Below are 22,386 nucleotides of genomic sequence, written 5' to 3'. Positions count from 1 at the left end.
CGCAAGGGTCCAGTTTTGGGGAATAAAATGGCAGGATGGGCGCCGTCAAATCCCAATGGATGTCATCAACAAAATAGCAGCTATGTCTCCACCAACCAGCAAAAAGGAAGCACAAGCCTTCTTAGGTGTTGTGGGTTTTTGGAGGATGCACATCCCAAATTACAGCCAGATTGTAAGTCCTCTGTACCACGTGACCCGGAAGAAGAATGATTTTGAATGGGGCCCTGAGCAACGACAGTCATTTGAACAAATTAAATGGGAGATAGTTCATGCCGTAGCCCTTGGTCCAGTCTGGTCAGGGCAAGATGTTTAAAACGTGCTCTACACCGCAGCCAGGGAGAATGGCCCAACCTGGAGTCTCTGGCAGAAAGCACCAGGGGAGACTCGAGGTCGACCCCTGGGGTTCTGGAGCCGGGGATACAAAGGATCCGAGGCCCGCTATACTCCCACTGAAAAAGAGATTCTGGCAGCATATGAAGGCGTTCGAGCTGCTTCAGAAGTGGTCAGCACTGAAGCACAGCTCCTCCTGGCACCACGATTGCCGGTCCTGGGCTGGATGTTCAAAGAGAGGGTCCCCTCTACGCTACTTGGAGTAAGTGGGTCGCGGTGATCACCCTGTGCGCCCGAATGGGAAACCCCAGTCACCCAGGAATTCTGGAGGTAATCATGGACTGGCCAGAAGGCAAAGATTTTGGAGCATCGCCAGAGGAGGAGGTGACACGTGCTGAAGAGGCCCCACTGTATAACCAGCTGCCAGAAGAGAAGAAACAGTATGCCCTGTTCACGGATGGGTCCTGTCGCATTGTGGGGAAGTAGCGGAGGTAGAAGGCTGCTGTATGGAGCCCTACATGACAAGTCACGGAAACTGCCGAGGGAGAAGGTGAGTCCAGCCAGTTTGCAGAGGTGAAAGCCATCCAGCTGGCTTTAGACATTGCTGATCGAGAGAAGTGGCCAGGGCTCTATCTTTACACCGACTCCTGGATGGTGGCCAATGCCTTGTGGGGGTGGCTGCAGCAATGGAAGAAGAACAACTGGCAGCGCAGAGGCAAACCTATCTGGGCTGCCCCATTGTGGCAAGATATTGCTGCCCGGCTAGAGCAGTTGGTTGTAAAAGTGAGTCACATGGACGCCCATGTCCCTAAGAGTCGGGCCACTGAGGAACATCAAAACAAACAGCAGGTGGATCAGGCTGCCAAGATTGAAGTGGCTCAGGTGGATCTGGACTGGCAACATAAGGGTGAACTCTTTATAGCTCGGTGGGCCCATGACACCTCGGGCCACCAAGGAAGAGATGCGACATACAGATGGGCTCGTGACCGAGGGGTGGACTTGACCATGGACACTATCGCACAGGTTATCCATGAATGTGAAACATGCGCTGCAAGCAAGCAAGCCAAGCGGGTAAAGCCTCAGTGGTATGGAGGACAATGGCTGAAATATAAATACGGGGAGGCTTGGCAGATTGACTACATCACACTGCCACATACCCACCAAGGCAAGCGCTATGTGTTTACAATGGTGGAGGCCACCAAGTTCTGTGATATAACGTTACCCATCAAGACATTCAAATAGAAATCTAACCATTCACAAATTAGAGCTACAAGTTGGCTGTTTTTAAAAGCTATATTAAGTTATAGATGTAAATGAAACATGTAGTTGGGCTTGTCCATCACTTCTTCAACTGTATCACTGCAATGCCCCAAATATTGGCTGACCATTTATTCTAAAGTGAAATAACACATTAGTACTTAAGAAAGGCTGCTTATCTGTTTCCGAGCAGCATAACTATTTTGCTTCTCCACAGGGCCATTTTTCAAAGCTTTCTCCTTTGCATGGTCTGGCACCAGGTTCTGATGTAGGATTATTACACTGGCAAGTTTGAGTGCTTTCTCCATTGATGCAGGTGGTCTAGACACTCCAACAGCTCCAGCCTCCGTCAGTGACAATTGGATTTAAGACACAATACTAGGATTAGTCCAGCATCTCTCTATCTTCTTTGCAGTGACAGAAAGATTAATTAGAGCTTTACACTCAGCACTTTTGAGGGTAGACAAGGTGGACCATGATTCAATTCACACATTCTCAGTTATGGTGACTTTGAAAATCATTGAGCCCTCCAGCATACATCCTGTCTGCACAGATTTGGCTTTTGAAAACACCCTTGTCAGTGGCACTGTTTAAGGGCCCAGAGGTTTCAACATTTTTGTCACCCTAGGAAGCTGCCTGAATATCAAGTTCTAAGGCCCCATTTCGAGCACCTGTGCTTTAAAAACTTGGGCACATGGAATGAGTTTACTGCACAATAAATGCTTTACATTATCAGTTGCATAACTGCATTCATCTCCCTCTTCCCCTTTATGGACCAATCTGATATTAAGATAGCACAGTACAGAATCACAGAATCACAGAGTCACAGAATCACAGAATCACAGAATGGTAGGGGTTGGAAGGGACCTCCGTGGGTCATCTAGTCCAACCCCCCCTGTTGAAGCAGGGTCACCTACAGTAGGTTGTAGAGGACCTTGTCCAGGCGGGTCTTGAATATCTCCAGAGAAGGAGACTCCACAACCTCCCTGGGCAGCCTGTTCCAGTGCTCCGTCACCCTCAGAGGGAAGAAGTTATTCCTCATGTTCAGACGGAACTTCCTGTGCCTCAGTTTGTGCCCATTGCCCCTTTTCCTGTCGCTGGGCACCACTGAAAAGAGCTTGGCCCCATCCTCCTGACACCCACCCTTGAGATATTTGTAGGCATTTATTAGGTCCCCTCTCAGCCTTCTCTTCTTCAGGCTGAACAAGCCCAGCTCCCTCAGCCTCTCCTCGTAGGAGAGATGTTCCAGTCCCCTCACCATCCTTGTAGCCCTCCGCTGGACTCTCTCCAGTAGCTCTTCATCTTTCCTGAAGTGGGGAGCCCAGAACTGGACACAGTACTCCAGATGAGGCCTCACTAGGGCAGAGTAGAGGGGAAGGAGAACCTCCCTCGACCTGCTGGCCACACTCCTCTTGATGCATCCCAGAATGCCATTGGCTTTCTTGGCAGCCAGGGCACACTGCTGGCTCATGGTTAACCTGTCGTCCACCAGGACACCCAGGTCCCTCTGCACAGAGCTGCTCTCCAGCAGGTCCGCCCCAAGCCTGTACTGATGCATGGGGTTATTCCTCCCCAGGTGCAGGACCCTGCACTTGCCTTTGTTGAACCTCATCAGGTTCCTCTCTGCCCAACTTTTCAGCCTATCCAGGTCACGCTGAATGGCAGCACAGCCTGCTGGTGTGTCTACCACACCTCCCAGTTTGGTGTCATTAGCAAACTTGCTGAGGGTACATTCTAGCTCTTCCTCCAGGTCATTGATGAAGTTGAACAAGACTGGGCCCAGTACTGACCCCTGGGGGACACCACTAGTTACAGGCCTCCAACTAGACTCAGCGCCGCTGATGACAACCCTCTGAGTTCTGCCATTCAGCCAGTTCTCAATCCACCCCACCGACCACTCATCCAGCCCATACTTCCTCAGCTTCCCTAGGAGGATATTATGGGAGACTGTGTCAAAAGCCTTGCTGAAGTCAAGGTAGACAACATCTACGGCTCTCCCCTCATCTACCCAGCCAGTCATGCCATCGTAGAAAGCTATCAGATTGGTCAGGCATGATTTCCCCTTGGTGAATCCATGTTGACTACTCCTGATAACCTTCTTTTCCTCCACTTGCTTGATGATGGCCTCCAGGATAAGCTGCTCCATCACCTTTCCCGGGATGGAGGTGAGGCTGACCGGCCTGTAGTTCCCTGGGTCCTCCTTCTTGCCCTTTTGGAAGATTGGAGTGACATTGGCCTTTCTCCAGTCCTCGGGCACCTCTCCTGTCCTCCAGGACCTCTCAAAGATGATGGAGAGTGGCTCAGCAATGACATCCGCCAGCTCCCTCAGCACTCGTGGGTGCATTCCATGCTTATGTTTGAAGTACTTATGAAATGTGATCATGTGTTAGCAAACACAGTGCTTTTGTGGGAAATTGAAGACAAAATAGATTATGACATGGTGAGATTGCTTGCTTGATTACTTTAATTGATTGGTTACTGAATTCAGTTTATCATTACTGCACCATGCTTCAATAATGCTTTTATTTACTTAAATGAATTTGGGGTGTCATTCCAAGACACAACGATGTATGTGGGACAATGAACTCTAATTCGGAGTGCCCTCTTTATGGAAAGAACCCAATAACTTACACTAACTTCCATACCATATACCCATGAGATTTAACAGCAGTATGTGTAAAGGAGTACTATGACATACTTCTGTCCTTATGAAGGCTCCTTTTGTCAGGATATTGTTCATAATAACAAATATGCTCATTTCAGTCTGTCTGAAGTATTTACTAACCTTTAGTTAATGTAGATTTGGGTATCTGACAAGCAATTCCCTTAAAGTAGCTTGACCACATGCATGTACAGGCTCCATCTACCAGCACAAGGGTGCCTCCATTTTTGCAGGGTTCACATTTGCACACACTGTATTTGGTAATGTAGTCTTCAATCGCTCTTTCCAAATTTTGCTTCTTTAAATATGCATTTCTCATCTGTTGTGGGTTTGTGTGGCAAGGTTTTGGTAGCGGGGGGGCTATAGGGGTGGCTTCTATGAGAAGCTACGAGAAGCTTCCCCCATATCTGATACAGCCAATGCCAGCCGGCTCTAAGACGGACCCACTGCTGGCCAAGGCAATCAGCGATGGTAGTAGCGCATCTGTGACAACATATTTAAGAAGGGGAAAAAACCTGCAGTGGGACGGCAGTTTGAGAGGAGTGAGACGATGTGAGAGAAACAACTCTGCAGACACCAAGGTCAATGAAGAAGGGGGGGGAGGAGGTGCTGCAGGCGATGGAGCAGAGATTTTTCCCCTGCAGATCGTAATGAAGACCATGGTGAGGCAGGCTGTCCCCCTGCAGCCCAGGGAGGTCCACAGTGGAGCAGATATCCACCCACAGCCTTGGAAGACCCCACGCCAGAGCAAATGTATGCCTGAAGGAGGCTGTGACCCCATGGGAAGCCCATGCTGGAGAATGCTCCTGCCAGGACCTGTGGGTCCTGTGGAGAGAGAGAAGCCCATGCTGGAGCATGTTTGCTGGCAGGACTTGTGACGCCATGGGGGACCCACGCTGGAGCAGCCTGTTCCTGAAGGACTGCACCCCATGGAAGGGACCCACTCTGGGGCAGTTCATGGAGAACTGCAGTCCCTGCAGTTCTTCTCCATTGGAGAAGTTTGTGGAGAACTGTCTCCCGTGAGAGGGACCTCACGTTGGAGCCAGGGAAGAGTGTAAGGCATCCTCCCCCTGAGGAGGAAGGAGCGGCAGAGACAATGTGTGATGAACTGACCGTAACCCCCATTCCCCATCCCCCTGTGCCACTCGGGGGGAGAAGGTGGAAAAATGGGAGTGAAGCTGAGCCCTGGAAGAAGGGAGGGGTGGGGGGAAGGTGTTTTAAGATTTAGTTTTATTTCTTACTATCCTCCTCTGATTTGATTGGTGATAAATTAATTTTTTTTTCCTCCGCAAGTTCGATCTATTTTGCCCATGATGTTAATTGGTGAGTGATGTCTCCCTGTCCTTATCTCGACCCACAAGCCTTTCATGATATTTCCTCTCCCCTGTCCAGCTGAGGAGGGGGAGCGATAGAGCAGTTTTGGTGGGCACCTGACATTTATCCAGGCTAAACCAAAGCATCATCTTAACTGGAACAAGTGTATGTATTAGAGAAGGATGTAAAAAAGGCTGAAAAAAGCCCATGCATAACAGACTTTTCCACAGTACTGAGTCCTTTTGATATACACATCACTAGAGTAAACATCTGAAGAAACTGTCAAGATGAAGAAAATACCTGAAAGTTCATGATAAACTTGGAGCCTCACCTCCATCTTAGAACAAAAGCTTTCAAACTGTAAGAGCCACACCTTTGAAGAGGTTGTGCTTACCCATTGCTATATCAACCAAAGACTTAGCCCACCGTATGCAATCCTCTATGTCAACCATTTTGGATCCTTGCAGTAACATTTATTTTAACTGGAAAGTCAGTCTTCCCTCCATCAGCTAAGGAAATGACAGCATCATCCTTAAGCTCTGCTCCAGAAAGAAAGAAGAAGGGATGAAGAAAGTCCATACATTTTGAAGAACAGTTGTCCTTTTAGTGCAACCAGTCCATCTCTGCAAAATGACAGTAGAGGGAAGAACCCTTCACTCACTGGTTGTGGTGGAATTCAATCTTTCTTTGCTCATAACACTTATGTGGGAGGAAATCTATTTTGCAATTAAATTAGAAAACCCTGTATCAGAAAGGAAAAGAAGGGGAAGAGCAAAAGGAGAGACATTATGGAGATCATAGCTATTTGATAACAAGCCAAAGATAATATGAGTAATACTACTGTATCACCTGAGCTGAACCAGAAAAGGGTGGGAATTGGAATAGTAGGAGCTTGTGCTTCATAACTAAAACACAAGAACAGAGCACTACAAGACAGAAAATAATTGCCTCTTCTGTGCTTGGTAGTAAATCTCCTTGCCCTTTGCAATTTTTAGGTCATGTGATAAAATACTCATCTCCAGACACACAAAGGAGCAGAAAGGAACAGTGACAGGCAGGGGAACACAAATAGCCTCATCAGAGAAAGGGAGCCCTTGCCTTGACTCCTCCCAGGCCTGTCCCAGCAGAGCCATTGCCTCCCCAGGATGGGGCTGAGGATGAGTTAGTGGAAAGGCTCTCTGGATGCAAAGAAGGGTGATTTGGGATTGTACAAAACTTAAATACTTAGGGTATATTTAGGGGAGTACCACTGAAGAGGTAAGGGGGGATCAAGATGGCTGTGGGAGGAAAGAGCATGGGAAAACAGAGGGATAAAGGGAAAAAGGGACTGACTGACTGTATGTAGAAAGGTGGCTGATCAGTGAGCTTCTCTGCCGTGTACTGTCCTTGATCTTTGCAATCTGTCCTGGCTTCCCATTAAATTCCATTTCTAACTATTTTCCTGGGTGAGTGGACTCTATTCTGCATGCATGCATACACATGTATGGAGATCTGCGTGCCAGCAACTGGAGTTGGACAATGGGTGATAGACACCTGGTGTTTGTGGCACCATTAACTGGAGTGAGTGAGGATACATAGGTCAGTGTGTAATCACTAGCAAATATCAAGCAAGACTAGTAGATGAATAAGGTAAGTGGCTTAGGAGCAAGTATCAAAGTGGCTGTAAGTCTGGCCTGGATATGCACATGTCTCTAGAAGTGAGACAACCGCAGGAGGTGGCTACTGGAGTGACCAGGGGTTCTAGGCCAAATACAGGAGAGACCCTGAGGTCCTTGGGTTGACTAAGACCTGTTTGCACGTATGTATGTGTGTGTGAGGCAATTTGAGACAAGAGGATCCAAGGGCCAATTGCTGGGTAGACTGAGCACCTAAGGCCAGATACTGGAGGCAGCCATAGTGGGTGCATGTGTTGGTGTGCATCAGGGGGTCTATACCAGCACTGGGAGTGGAGCTGTGGGCTTTGGGGGGTTGTATATCCAGGTGCCAGCAACAGGGGAGACTAAGGATCAAGTCTATATATTTATACTGAGGAGGGACTGAAATATCTGAGGGTTGTGCTGCCTGGGGAGCTCATCTGCTCTAGAAGATCCTGCTTGAGCAGGAGAGTTGGATAAGATGGCCTCCAGAGGACCTTCCAACCTCAACCATTCTGTGATTCTGTGACATTTCCCACTAACAGACTTTAAACCTGATCAGAGAGAACAGGATGAAGCGATTGGTGCTGTTTGTGTTTTTCTGATTGCTGTGTTTCTGTCTATATTGATTTGTGTGGCCAGCCATATGTATTACGTATATATGTGTTATATAAGTGCATTTGTGTGTGTGCCTACTGGGAACACATGCTCAGCCTGGTTTGACCTGTGAGCGTGGAAGTAGGTCAGCCTCACCTCTACTGGGCTACTGGATTTGTCCTTTCCCCAACAGCAATAATTACATTGATTATAAAAGGGGAAGAAATTGGTATCATCTTTCCTTAAGGAAAAGATATAATGTAAAATAAGGATATCCTTACAATTGTCCTTCACATTAATCTTTTCACTATTAATATTAACATTGGCATTTAAGTCTTTATATGCAATACTGGCATCTAAGTGATAGCTGAGGCATCTTTTCACATCTTTTACAGTGATACCTGGAAGTAGAAACAGGTGATTAGAGGAACAGAATGACCATAAATAATGGGATATTATTATTCTTGGACAATAAATTTCAGGGCTATTGGAAATGTTTATGGCTTTCTTCTTCCCATTTCTCCTCTGCTTTCTCCTCTTCCATGAAACGTATGTGAGAATGATTGCATTTGAAGTGCCTGCACAGAAGCAGATGAGATCTACAGTGACTAGGAAAATACCAAAACCCTCCAAAAAAGTGTTTCGATTTTCCTTCATCTAGTTGAAAGTAGATGTCCCTAAATTATTCAGTCCTCCCAGTCTCTGTCTCCCAACCTCAAACACATTGTTTCTCCACTCCTTTTCCCCATAAAGTTAAAGTCGACAGTTGGACTTGATGTAACGGTTGGACTTGATGATCTTAGAGGTCTTTTCCAACCATAATGATTCTATGATTCTATGAATTAATGCTGCTAATCTCTTACAAGTACTCTATTCCCATAAGTTCCAGTCCTCCTCTGTCCTCTACTACCTCCAACACCTCCTTTCTATTTATTAAACTCAGTCATATCATCTGAAACTTTACCTTTGTGTTCAGAAAGAATTTTGCTTATGATAGGCATTTAAAAAAACAGCACCACAATCTCCAGGTGCTGAACAGAATAATACTAGAATACATAAGTGACATCTTTGCCCCATGTCTCTCTGCATATTCTGAACACCTGATAGATATTGCTGTTGGTGCTGCATGCAGCAGGTACTTATTTGCTGACCTCCAAAATCAGCACGAAAATTGCCTTTTCTAACTTTATTCCAGAATGATCACTTTAATCCATTACAAAACCACATGTATCTGAACTACACATGAGGGAGGATTAAGTTACTACTTTCCTATCTTAACCAGGAAGGAAGCAAGGACAATTCCAGTGTGAATGTTAAAGTCTATAAAAACAGTTTCAACACACTTAAGAGTACAATGTGATTTCTAGGAAGTTCTTAAATTTATTTCTTATTTTATGCCACCACCACACTCTTAGAGTGATTGTACCACAAGAAGGTAACAACTAGCAAATTGGGTTTAAGGTTTAGGCAGATTTTCTAGGCATTCAGATCTCTTGTGAATCATATCACACCAATTAGTATTGCTAATATTTTGAAGAGGTTTGTTTAAGATTTTTTTTTCTCAGTTACAGATTTAAAATACAGACTTCAAATAATGCTGGAAGTTACAAAGACTGACTCTCATCTCTGTTGAACTCATGTAATTCTATAATGTCACTGGTGTGCCACAAGCAGCACACACTGAACTGTGCTGTTCTCAGTAGTGCTCCATATACACAAGTCTATCCTCATCCATCTCTTTGCATGACTGGAGACGATGATAATCTGCATACCATAGCTAGGCCAACAGAATGCATACCTATTCAAGACGTAGCATAAGCATCCAGCACATACACAAGTTTATATTTTTCTCCCACAGTTCCAGAGACCACATAGTGAATTCCATAATCTAGTAGGAATTTGAAATATTCCCCCTTATCATATTCAGCAGGCACAAAGTTTATATCATGAAGGAAACTATCTGTGAGATGGACATCATGACTCCGGATTTGGAATATTCCCAGCTGAATCTTTTCTTTTACATGCAGAAAGGTTTTGTTCTGAATGCAGGGAGAAGAAAGCACATGAAAGCGCCATTCTGGTATGCACCACAGCAAGAAAATCTGTTCTATTATACTTATAAAGAAACTCTAGCACTTTTAAACATGGTATGTGATCTAGCATTTTGGAACATGGACAAACTTGTGTAATTGAAATTAAAAGTTCTCCAGTTTAAACTGAGGAAGCAGCAAGAGATTTAGGTAATTTCAGTTCTTCCAGTTTTGCAGAACTCTCCCCTTACTAATTTCAGCAAGCCCTTTGTGTTCTATTTGACAAGAAGTTCTTCTCTTTAAGTGCAATATCTACCGAAAGTGCCTTTCTGACTTTCGTAACATAGAAAAGTAATTCCACACGGCTTGCCAGATAACAGAAGCTGCCAGCTGAGGTCAGCTGGAGTTTCGTCTTTCTTTATAGTCAGAGCAGAACTAGAGTTCTCTCTTTTTTTGGATCACTTCTCTGTTATTCTCAGACTGTCAGAAGGAAGGGCACAGCTCCGATTAAAAACAAAAAATACAAAATAATATAATAAAAAAAAAATTATTCAGGAAAAAATCCCTTTGAGGCATATGACCCATGCATACATTCTAAATCTAGGTTTAGTGACTGATATTTTCATAAATTACACTGTGGATGGCTTTATATCATAATCTAAACTAGGACCTAGCTGCTGCCCATAACACATGACATCTTGTGAAACAGTTGCACCTAAGGCTCTAAGCAAACACATGCCTTCCAAACCCTGTTATCTGCAGTACTTATGCAACTCCCTTAACAATAGTGCCTAATAGGAGGTATATAAAAGGGATTTAGTAACTGACCATCACATTAGCTGACATGGTTTAAGGGATCTTAAACTGCTGATTCAAATGCTGTTTAGGACTGGCAGAAATCTCCAGGCATCTAAAGCTCTGTGAGGAAATTTTTGTAGGTGCAAATATTCCTGCCGTCCAGCACGTACAAAATCCCTTACTCTCCTGATGTCCCCAGGCTGCTCCTAGCTTTAACTTGCAGGTGAGCCCTGGAGGGTTCTTGACAAGGGACTGCCATTCCACTAACCTGCAGCAATGTGAGTTTATGGTGACAGACCTCTGCCAGTGACAGATCACGAATCATTTTCTGAACTGATCTCCAAGCAAGAATTTGAGGCCAAAACTCCTATTAGACTACAAGCAGCCTGTAACATAATATGGGCTACAGAACCTGATCTTTTGAGTCTGTGGAGATGAATGATTTTAGATTTAAATGGTCCATTTCCATCCCAAGAAAACTCATACCAATAAAAAGACAGTGCTGTATGTCATTTTTTTTCATAGTTCAGACCTTTCTCTTCAGCATTATTTTAATTAATCAGTTAAAAAAGTTATTTTAGTTTTCCCTTATATCCATTTGATCTCCTGAGTTCTGAAGGTGTCCTAGACAACAAGGCTGACAAGAAACTTGAACAACTGAATTAGCTGAGGCAGATCTATGCTTCTTTGCATGTGGTGCATTTCAGCACTATGGAGTTGATGCACCTTGTACAAGATAGCATGATGCGATCACAGACCTTGATGTATATGGTGGGAAAGGATATACGACCCAGTCGGTTAATTCCACTAGCTCCCAGTTGCTGGATTAAGCCATAGTGTCTAGTACTATTTTTTGCGGTCTCTCTCTCTCTTTGACCTCATTAGATGCTAAGGCTGTGTCCTGGATTCGTCCAGGACAGGGTTAATTTTTCATCAGAAGCCAGGAGGGAACACAGCCGGGCAGGCTGACCCAACCTGGCCAAACAGAACAGGGTATTCCGTACCATGTGCCGTCATGCTGGGTTCTGGTTCGGGGGAGCTGGGCGGCAGGAAGGCAGTCGCGGCTTGGGAGCGCAGGGCGGTGGCAGGCAGTGAGAGTTGCTCTCTGTGTTCTGCTATTTTGTTTTGTGTATTCGCCTTATCGGTATCGTTGTTGTTACTGTTTTCCCTTTGTTTGCTGTTCTGTTAAACTGCCCTTATCCCGACCCACCAGTTTTTGCCTGTTTCTTTCTATTCTCCTCTGCACCCCAGTGGGGGGAGGGGTGGCAGAGTGGCCACGTGGCGCTTCTCTTGCTGGCCACAGACAAACTATAACAGGCTGTTTCTGTACTAGTAAATAAAATGCGATAGGGTCTTTTCTCTGTCTCAAAGGGCAGATATAGTGGCATGGCTCCTCTGCAACCCCCAAATAGGCTTGCTTTCTCCAGACTGCCTACTAGGAATATTCCCTTCAAACATGCTGCAGGACACCACAGAATGGGCATTACTTATGAGAGCTGGCATAGACCAAAATCTTGGCAGCGTGCTAGTAAAACTACAGATTATCGTGTGCCAGTACTAATGCCCATGCTTCTTAGGCCAGCCTAGTTTACTAGTACAGATATACCTGAATGGCTGAGATTTGACCTTCGGTTATTAGTATACATGACTATTTTGCATGTCCAGTTTACCTAGTTTAGGCCTACTCAGTGGCAATTTTTTATCCCAGGACTTGATCTAATTTGCCCACACTACTCTAGATCATAGAATCATAGAATCATAAAATAGTTTGGGTATGAAGGGGCCTTTAAAGGTCATTGTTATAGTTTGGCTGCGGCTAGCAACAAAAGGGCCACGCGGCTGCCCCTCCCCCTGCCGGGGTGCGGAGGAGAATGGAAAGAAACAGGCAGAAACTGGTGGGTCGGGATAAGGGCAGTTTAACAGAACAGCAAACAAAGGGAACAGGAACAACAACGATACAGATAAGGGGAATACACAAAACAAAAAAGACTGCAGAGAGAGCAACTCTCACCAACCCCCGCCACGCGCTCCCGAGTCGCAAGTTAGTTCCCGCTGCCCCACTCCTCCCCACCGGAACCCAGCATGACGGAACATGGTATGGAATATCCTACTCTGTTTGGCCAGGTGGGGTCAGCCCACCCGGCTGTGTCCCTTTCTGCATTCTGGTGAAAATTAACCCTGTCCCAGCTTTCAGAAGGATCTGAACTATTTTCTCCCCTTTCTCAAAATCTTCTTCCGCGGTGTCACCCCATACAATGATGTCATCGATGTACTGCAGATGTTCTGGAGCTTCACCCTTTTCCAGTGCAGTCTGGATTAGTCCATGGCAAATGGTGGGACTGTGTTTCCACCCCTGGGGCAGTCGATTCCAGGTGTACTGGATGCCCCTCCAGGTGAAAGCAAACTGTGGCCTGCACTCTGCTGCCAAAGGGATGGAGAAGAATGCATTAGCGATGTCAATTGTAGTGTACCACTTAGCTGCCTTTGACTCCAGCTGATATTGAAGTTCTAGCATGTCTGGCACGGCAGCACTCAGCGGTGGTATGACTTCATTCAGTCCCAGGATAGTCTATTGTCAGTCTCCACTCTCCAGTAGATTTTCTCACTGGCCATATGGGACTATTAAAGGGTGAGCGAGTTTTGCTGATCACTCCTTGACTCTCCAGCTGGCGGATCAGCTGATGAATGGGGAGGAGGGAGTCTCGGTTAGTGCGATATTGTCGCTGGTGCACTGTTGTGGTCGCGATTGGCACCTGTTGTTTTTCAACCCTCAGCAACCCCACAACGGAAGGATTCTCCAAGAGACCAGGCAAAATGGACAGCTGTTTAATTTCTTCCGTCTCCACAGCGGCTATGCCAAAAGCCCACCGATACCCCCTTGGGTCCTTGAAATGCCCTCTCCTGAGACAGTCTATACCAAGGATGCACAGAGCCTCGGGGCCAGTCACAATGGAGTGCTTCTGCCACTCCTGCCCAGTGAGGCCCACTTCAGCCTCTAATACACTCAGCTCTTGGGACCCCCCTGTCACTCCAGAAATGCAAATGGACTCTGACCCTTTGAAATCTGATGGCATTACAGTACACTGTGCACCAGTGTCCACTAGAGCTTTATACTCTTGTGGATCTGACGTGCCAGGCCACCGAATGCACACCGTCCAATAAACACGGTTGTCCCTTTCCTCCACCTGGCTGGAGGCAGGGCCCCTCTAATCCTGGTCAGAGAATTTGCTGCTCACCTGCTGTAAAAATGACTTGGAGGTCCCTTCCAGAGGATCGGAATCAAGACCAAACTGTCTACCTGGTCTGGAGAGCTGGCTGCTGGAAACTGGAGTGGCATTTTTCCTAACAGAATCCCCTTTGGCGATTGTTTTACCTCGCAGCTAACACACTCGTGCCTCTAGTCTTGAGGTAGGTTTTCCATCCCACTTCCTCATGTCCTCTCCGTGGTCACGCAGGTAAAACCACAGGGTGCCCTGTGGTGCATAGCCTCTGTATCCTCTCTCCTGAGCAGAGAAACGCTTGCCCCTAATAGCTGAGATGTGGGCCTTCACAGGTGGGGAGTAGGACATATCCTCTTTGAATTGCTGGAACTCCCGGGACAATTTATTCACAGCTGAGACAAGGGAGGAAGAGAGACTTTCCTCATATTGCCGGAGTCAGACAGCCACCTCATCCACTGTTGGTGCCTCCTTACCTTTCCAGTTTACAACTGCCAATGTGTTGGCATATGAGGAGGGTGCTCTCCGCACAAACTTCCTCCACATGTGCCGTGTGCACTGGACTTCATCTGGGTCTGTGGGTAACTGCACATTGTCTGTGTCATAGTAAACCAGCCCCCGCACAGCTAATTCCCTCAAGTACTGAATACCCCTTTCCATATTGGTCCACTTGCCAGGATGACATACAAAATCCTCACTGAAGGGGTACCTCTCCCTCACGCCTGACAGAAGCTTCCTCCAGAGGCTGAGGACTTGTGCCTTTTTCCCAAAGGCCTTGACAGTGCCCCCATCCCTGGCCAGGGATCCCAGCTGCTTGGCTTCCTTGCCCTCTAACTCCAAGCTGCTGGCCCCGTTATCCCAGCACCGCAGCAGCCAGGTGACCATGTGCTCGCCTGGGTGGCAGCTGAAATCTTTCCGCATGTCTCGCAGCTCGCCCAGGGACAGGGACTGGGTGATGATCTCTGTCTCTGTCGCCTACGATGACCCTGGCTTATTGTTATCCTTCCCGGAGCGATCTTCTTTCTTTGCGTCTTTCTTTAGATTTACAGGGGCGACTGCTACCGGCACAGGTTGGTCATTGGGCTCAGCCGCAATGCCTGCTGCTGGAGCTGGGGCTGGAACAGCTGCCGTGCCCACCGGGGCAACAGGGGCCGCCCCTGCGGCTGTGGCAGTGGCAGTGGTGGTGCCGGTCGGGGGGGCTGTGACTGCCTGCTGGGCTGGAGGGGCTGCAGGGCCTCCTGGGGGAGCAGTGCCAATCACAGTGCCTGCCGCTTCATTTCCCCCCCTTTCCCCTTTAGAGCACTGAATCAGGTTGAACAGGGCTCGGTAGGCGTGGGCCAGACCCCAGCACATTGCGGTGATTTGTGTCTCTCTGGAGTTCCCAGGGTGGCAGCACACTTTTTGCAGATAATTTACTAGTTTGTTCCGATCCTGCACTTGTTCAGGGGTGAGTTTCAAAGACACCAGGGGTGCCCACTGCTCTAGACACCTGCCCATGCTGTCCCACACACCCAGCCACTCACAGCTATCCAGTCCCGGGGCACGTCTCTGCAAGATGTTCTTAACTACTTGTTTAACCCTAAACAAAACCTGCAACCCATTCAGGAGGCAGAACTAAAGGAGAGTGCTGGCCGGAGCATCCCATGGTACTCGAAATTCTCAAAAGCTGTTAGGGCTAGTCTGAGGGAGAGAGGGGGGGGCGAAAGAGTGGGGGAAGGTATCCCCTTCGGTTTTCCCCACAGATTGGGTTTGATTATTAACAAAATCTAAGACATAGGATCCGAGGTACGGAAATGACCGCAGTGCCTCATGCAAATACAAGACTAATTTCATGCACAGTGATGTTATCATGTCATAAGTCGACATCATACTGTACAGCAAAATCGTCATCCTGATCCTTTTCCCCGAGGTTATGAACGACGTGGCAGTGAACACATGATGCAAGTACGGATTTACATACCACAGCCATTTGATCAAAGTCAGCAACATTTTTTACCGGCGACTATTTAACTAACACAATAAATGCGTATAACAAAATTCAACAAAATCTAAGAAAGCTGTTTTAACACCCTCTGCTCAGCCCTTCTGTTATCCCCGCCCCATGCTTGGGCGCCAAATTTAATGTTATATTTTTGGCTGCAGCCGGCAAGAAAAGCGCCACACGGCCGCCTCTCCCCCCGCCGGCGTGCAGAGTAGAATGGAAAGAAACAGGCAGAAACTGGTAGGTCGGGATAAGGGCAGTTTAACAGAATGGCAAACAAAGGGAAAAGGAGCAACAACGATACAGGTAAGGGGAATACACAAAACAAAACAGACTGTAGAGAGAGCCGTTCTCCCAGACCGATGCCGCGTGCTCCCCAGCCCTGAGAGAGTTCCCGCCGCCCAGCTCCCCCCAGACGGAATCCAGCATGACGGCACATGGTATGGAATACCCTACTCTGTTTGGCCAGGTGGGGTCAGCCCGCCCGGCTGTGTCCCTTCCTGGATTCCGGTGAAAATTAACCCTGTCCTGGCTGAACCCAGGACAGTCATCTAGTCCAACCCCCCCCTCCAATGAGCAGGGACATCTACCACTACATCAGGTTCCTCAGAGCCCCATCCAACCTGAGCTTGAACGTTTCCAGGGATGGGGCATTTACCACCTCTCTGGGCAATCTGTTCCAGTGTTTCACTAGTCTCATCGTAAAAAATTTCTAGTCTGAATGTACCCTCTTTTAGTTTAAAACCATTGCCCCTTGTCCTATCACTACAGGCCCTGCTAAATAGCCTGCCCCCATCTTTCTTATAAGGCCCCTTTAAGTACTGAAAGGCTGCTATAACATGTCCACACAGCCTTCTCTTCTCCAGGCTGAACAAGCCCATCTCTCTCAACCTTTCCTCATAGGAGAGGTGCTCCAGCCCTCTGAACATCTCTGTGGCCCTCCTCTGGACCTGCTCCAACAGGTCCAGGTCTTTCCTGGGCTGAGGGCTCCAGAGCTGGACACAGTACTCCAGGCGGGGTCTCACAAGAGCAGAGTAGAGCGGCAGAATCAACTCTCTCGACCTGCTGGCCATGCTGCTTTTGATGCAGCCCAGGATACTGTTGGCTTTCTGGGCTGTGAGTGCACATTGGTGACTCATGTCCAGCTTTTCATCCACCAGTACCCCAAAGTCCTTCTCAGCAGGGCTGCTCTCAATCCCTTCATCCCCCAGCCTGTATTGATACTGGGGGTTGCCCTGACCCAGGTGCAAAACCTTGCACTTGGCCTTGTTGAACCTCATGAGGTTCACATGGGCCCACTTCTCCAGCTTGTCCAGGTCCCTCTGGATGGCATCTCATCCTTCTGGTGTCTCAACCGTACCACTCAGCTTGGTGTCATCTGCAAACTTGCTGAGGGTGCACTTGATCCTGCTGTCCATGTCATTGATGAATATCTTGAACAATGCTGGTCCCAATACCCGCCCCCTGAGGGTCACCACCTGAGCTATTGACTACTACCCTCTGCATATGACCATCCAACTAATTCCTCATCCACCGAATAGTCCACCCATCAAATCCATATTTCTCCAATTTAGAGAGATGGATGTTGTGGGAGACGGGGGTCAAAGGCCTTACAGAAGTCCAGATAGATCACATCCATAGCTCTTCCCTCATCCATTGATGCAGTCACTCCATCACAGGAGGCCACTAGGTTGGTCAGGCAGGACTTGCCCTTGGTGAAGCCGTGCTGGCTGTCTCGAATCACCTCCCTGGCCTCCACGTGCCTTAGCATATCTTCTAGGAGGATCTGTTCCATGATCTTCCCAGGCACAGAGGTGGGGCTGACAGATCCATAGTTCCCAGGGTCCTCCTTTCTACCCTTTTTAAAAATGGGCACAATGTTTCCCTTCTTCCAGTCACCAGGGACTTCACCTGACTGCCATGACTTTTCAAATATCATGGAGAGTGGCTTGGCAATGACATCACCCAATTCCCTCAGGTCTCTGGGATGCATCTCGTCAGGCCCCATAGACTTATGGATGTTCAGGTTCCTGAGGTGGTCATGAACCCGGTCTTCCCTTACAGTGGGAGGGACTGCTCCCCCAGTCCCATCTTGCAGTCCATCTACTTGAGAGGTGTGGGAAGAGAGGTTGCGAGTGAAGACTGAGGCAAAAAATTTGTTGGGTACCTCAGCCTTCTCCTCATCTGTTGATACGAGATTGCCATTCTTGTTCATCAGGAGGAGTACACTTTTTTGACCTTCCTTTTCTGGTTGACATACCTGTAGAAGCCCTTCTTGTTATTCTTCGCATCCCTTGCCAAATTCAGCTCCACCTGTGCCTTGGCCTTCCTGACCTCATCCTTACACAACCAGGCAGCATCCCTATACAACCAGGCAGCATCCCTATACTCTTCCCAGGATCCCTGTCCCTGCTTCCACTGCCTGTGCAGTTCCCTCTTGCTCTTTAGTTTGTCCAGCAGGTCTGGACTCAGCCATGCTGGTCTCTTTCCTTCCTTGCCTGGCTTCTTAAACCTGGGGACTGAGAGCTCCTGCGCTCTATGGAAAGCATCCTTAAAGATCTGCCAGCTCTGTTCTGCTCCCTTGTCCCTGAGGACTGTTTCCTAGGGGGTCCTTCTGACTAACTCCTTGAAGAGCTGGGAGTTGGCTTTCCTAAAATTCAGGGTCCTGACTTTACTCTTTGCCTGACCCATAACCCTCAGGAGTGTGAACTCCACCAATGCATGATCACTTCATCCCAGGCTGCCTCCAGTCTTGATGTCACCGATTAGCTCACTTGTATTACAGAATCACAGAATAGTAGGGGTTGGAAGGGGCCTCTGTGGGTCATCTAGTCCAACCCCCCCGCCGAAGCAGGGTCACCTACAGCAGGCTGCACAGGACCTTGTCCAGGCGGGTCTTGAATATCTCCAGAGAAGGAGACTCCACAACCTCCCTGGGCAGCCTGTTCCAGTGCTCCGTCACCCTCAGAGAGAAGAAGTTCCTCCTCATGTTCAGACGGAACTTCCTGTGCCTCAATTTGTGCCCATTACCCCTTGTCCTGTCGCTGGGCACCACTGAAAAGAGCTTGGCCCCATCCTCCTGACACCCACCCTTCAGATATTTGTAGGCATTTATAAGGTCCCCTCGCAGCCTTCTCTTCTTCAGGCTGAACAAGCCCAGTTCCCTCAACCTCTCCTCGTAGGGGAGATGCTCCAGTCCCCTCACCATCCTTGTAGCCCTCCGCTGGACTCTCTCCAGTAGCTCCTCCTCTTTCTTGAACTGGGGAGCCCAGAACTGGACACAGTACTCCAGATGAGGCCTCACCAGGGCAGTGTAGAGGGGAAGGAGAACCTCCCTTGTCCTGCTGGCCACACTCTTCTTGATGCACCCCAGGATCCCATTGGCCTTCTTGGCAGCCAGGGCACACTGCTGGCTCATAGTTAACCTGTCGTCCACCAGGACACCCAGGTCCCTCTCCGCAGAGCTGCTCTCCAGCAGGTCCACCCCAAGCCTGTACTGGTGCATGAGGTTGTTCCTCCCCAGGTGCAGGACCCTGCACTTGCCCTTGTTGAACCTCATCAGGTTCCTCTCTGCCCAGCTCTCCAGCCTATCCAGGTCACGCTGAATGGCAGCACAGCCTTCTGGTGTATCTACCACACCTCCCAGTTTGGTGTCGTCAGCAAACTTGCTGAGGGTACATTCGAACTCTTCATCCAGATCACTGATGAAGAAGTTGAACAAGACTGGGCCCAGTACTGACCCCTGAGGGACACCACTTGTCACCAGCCTCCAACTAGACTCAGCGCCGCTGATGACAACCCTCTGAGTTCTGCCATTCAGCCAGTTCTCTATCCACTTCACCGACCACTCATCCAGCCCACACTTCCTCAGCTTCCCCAGGAGGATATCATGGGAGACTGTGTCGAAAGCCTTGCTGAAGTCAAGGTAGATAACATCCACAGCTCTCCCTTCGTCTACCCAGCCAGTCATGTCATCGTAGAAAGCTATCAGATTGGTCAGGCATGATTTCCCCTTGGTGAATCCATGCTGACTACTCCTGATAACCTTCTTTTCTTCCACTTGCTTGATGATGGCCTTCAGGATAAGCTGCTCCATCACCTTTCACCTTGATGTATTGGTGAGCATCAGGTCCAGTATCACATCCCCTCTGGTAGGGCTGTCTATTACCTGGCTTAAGAAGCTATACTCCATACACTCCAGGAGTATCCTGGATTGCCTACAGCTCGGAGGATCAGAGCTACTCTTTAATCAAGATTAGATCAGAGATCTCTGGCCTTTTCTAATGTCAAACCCCTGCTGAAGATGAGAGTGGTCACTAATCAAGGGTAAACAGTGAGAAGATTAAGCTACACTTGGTTACCCTTTGGCCACATCTGAAATCTTAACCCTAGTATTGCCAGTATTTCATTTTTGCAAATAAATATCAGAAAAAGAGCAGGCAACCAGAACACTTAGATTAATATTGCATTATTCTAACCCTGTCTAAATTTTACTGCTTGTAAAATAGTTACATTAAACATTTTAGCTCAATTAACCTTACCTTTTCTGTGAAGCTTTTCAGGATAGAATTTAAACTTGTATCCTTACTATAGTGATACTTGAAATTTCCTTCTGAACCATTTTTGTTACTTCCTTCAGTAGTGATATCGGACAACAAGGCTTAGGCCATAGTGACACTGTTTAATTTAGGCCTGACTACTTTGTACAGATAATGCATGTCTTACAACTGTTCCCTTGAAGAGGAGGTAACAGACTGATAAAAGGGGAACATCCAGCCCAGAAGGCGCCGAAAGCTGGACGGTTGCCGATGACTGCCAACAAAGCTTGAAGTTAACAAAAATCTAGGGTAACCAGGAAAAAGGTAAAGGCAGCAGGGGGAGATCGCGACTGCTGACTCAATTCAGAACCGAAAAGACTGCACCCCCCCAGCGTGCAAGCATGCGTAGTTAAGTAAGGAAGGAGTATAGCTGTAAGATAAGCGTATAACGCGATGAACCAATCAGAATGTAATGAGTAATTTCATTGTTTTTGTAAGAGTATATAGTCCTTGTGACTCTGCTAAACGGTGTGCTAGCTTTGTGGAATTATCACCTAGCACCCATATGTGCATAAATTTGCAATAAAGACAATGCCTCTGCTCTGTGTGTATATTGGTGTATCGAACACCGGGTAAACAATCTCAGTTTTGGGAAAACATAAGCACATGGTGCTTGCCTTGGTGGATTTGTGGGAGTGTGATATAAACAGTCTTCCAGGCCTCCCCATATGTATATTTCAGTCATCGTACTCCATGCTACGGAGACGCTTTACCCACTTGGCTTGCTTTATTGCAGTGCATGTTTCACATTCATGGATAACCTGTGCGATAGTGTCCTTGGTCAAGTCCAACCCTTGATCACAAGCCCATCTATATGTGCATCTCTTCCTTGATGCCCTGAGATATCATGGGCCCATCGAGCTATAAACAATTCACCCTTGTGCTGCCAGTCTAGATACACCCGAGCCTCCTCAATCTTGGCAGTCTGATCCACCTGCTGGTTGTTTTGATGTTCCTCAAACTGACTTGACTCACCTTGTCCTACACTGGCAGTCAGGGTATCTTCATATGCTGCCAGAATATCTTTTTCAGTGGGAATATAGCAGGCCTCGGATCCTTTGTATCCCCAGCTCCAAAACCCCAGGGGTCGACCTCGAGTCTCCCCTGGTGCTTTCTGCCAGAGACTGCAGGTAGGGCCCTTCTCCCCGGCTGTGGTGTAGAGCATGTTTTTAACATCTTGTCTTGACCGGACTGGACCAAGGGCTACTGCATGAACTATTTCCTCTTTAATTTGTTCAAATGCTTGTCGATGCTCAGGGCCCTATTAAAAATTGTTCTTCTTCTGGGTCACTTGATAGAGAGGGCTTACAGTCTTGATGTGCAGAAAACAGACTCCATAATCTGTAAGACTGTAAAGTAGGTATGTTTATTCGGTGCCGGGTGGCACGGGGGGGGGGGGGTAGCCCCACCGAAGTTGTGTGTGCTGAGCAGCAACTTGTCTCTTCAACTTATACAATCAAGTATTACATATGCATTAGATTTCCCAATACGCCTATACATATGCATAACCTATCCCTGTTTTGTATTAAAATTAGTTCCAAGGGGTCATTTCCATAGACTCCTCCCGACTGTGCTTGCGCAGTGCCTCCTTGTGGTGGTCGTCGGGGGTCGTGGGGATGAAGATAGGTGACTCCTCTTCGTCACCTCTAGTTAACCTTTTGTTCTTGCCCAGACTCAGTTGTTTCCTGGCTTCCATCCAAACAATGGGGTCAGTCTTAACTGGTTCTTTAAGGCGCCTCCTAGCCCCCATCAGGCTACACAATAGTTAGTAAAACATTAAACACCATCAGCCCAGCCCCCCCTCTGTGCATGTCAAAGAGCTAAACTGATAGCGCTCAATGATCCACCAAAATTCCTTTTAACGCCTTCCTTCAATCTGACTGTAATTTAGGATATGCATCCTTCAGAAACACACAATGCCTAAGAAGGCTTGTGGGGTTTTTTCGCTGGTTGGTGGAGACATAGCT

At 47.7% G+C, this 22,386-nt stretch overlaps 1 pseudogene; it reads right to left on the bottom strand.

Annotated features, from left to right (window-relative positions):
* Nucleotides 1-1,785: 1,785 nt before the first annotated feature.
* LOC142365472 (complement component C9-like) lies at nucleotides 1,786-22,115 on the bottom strand (annotated as a pseudogene).
* Nucleotides 22,116-22,386: the final 271 nt, after the last annotated feature.

Source organism: Opisthocomus hoazin, chromosome W (assembly GCF_030867145.1).
Source record: "Opisthocomus hoazin isolate bOpiHoa1 chromosome W, bOpiHoa1.hap1, whole genome shotgun sequence".
Taxonomy (NCBI): Eukaryota; Metazoa; Chordata; class Aves; order Opisthocomiformes; family Opisthocomidae; genus Opisthocomus; species Opisthocomus hoazin.
This window is presented reverse-complemented; position numbering and strand designations above follow the sequence as displayed.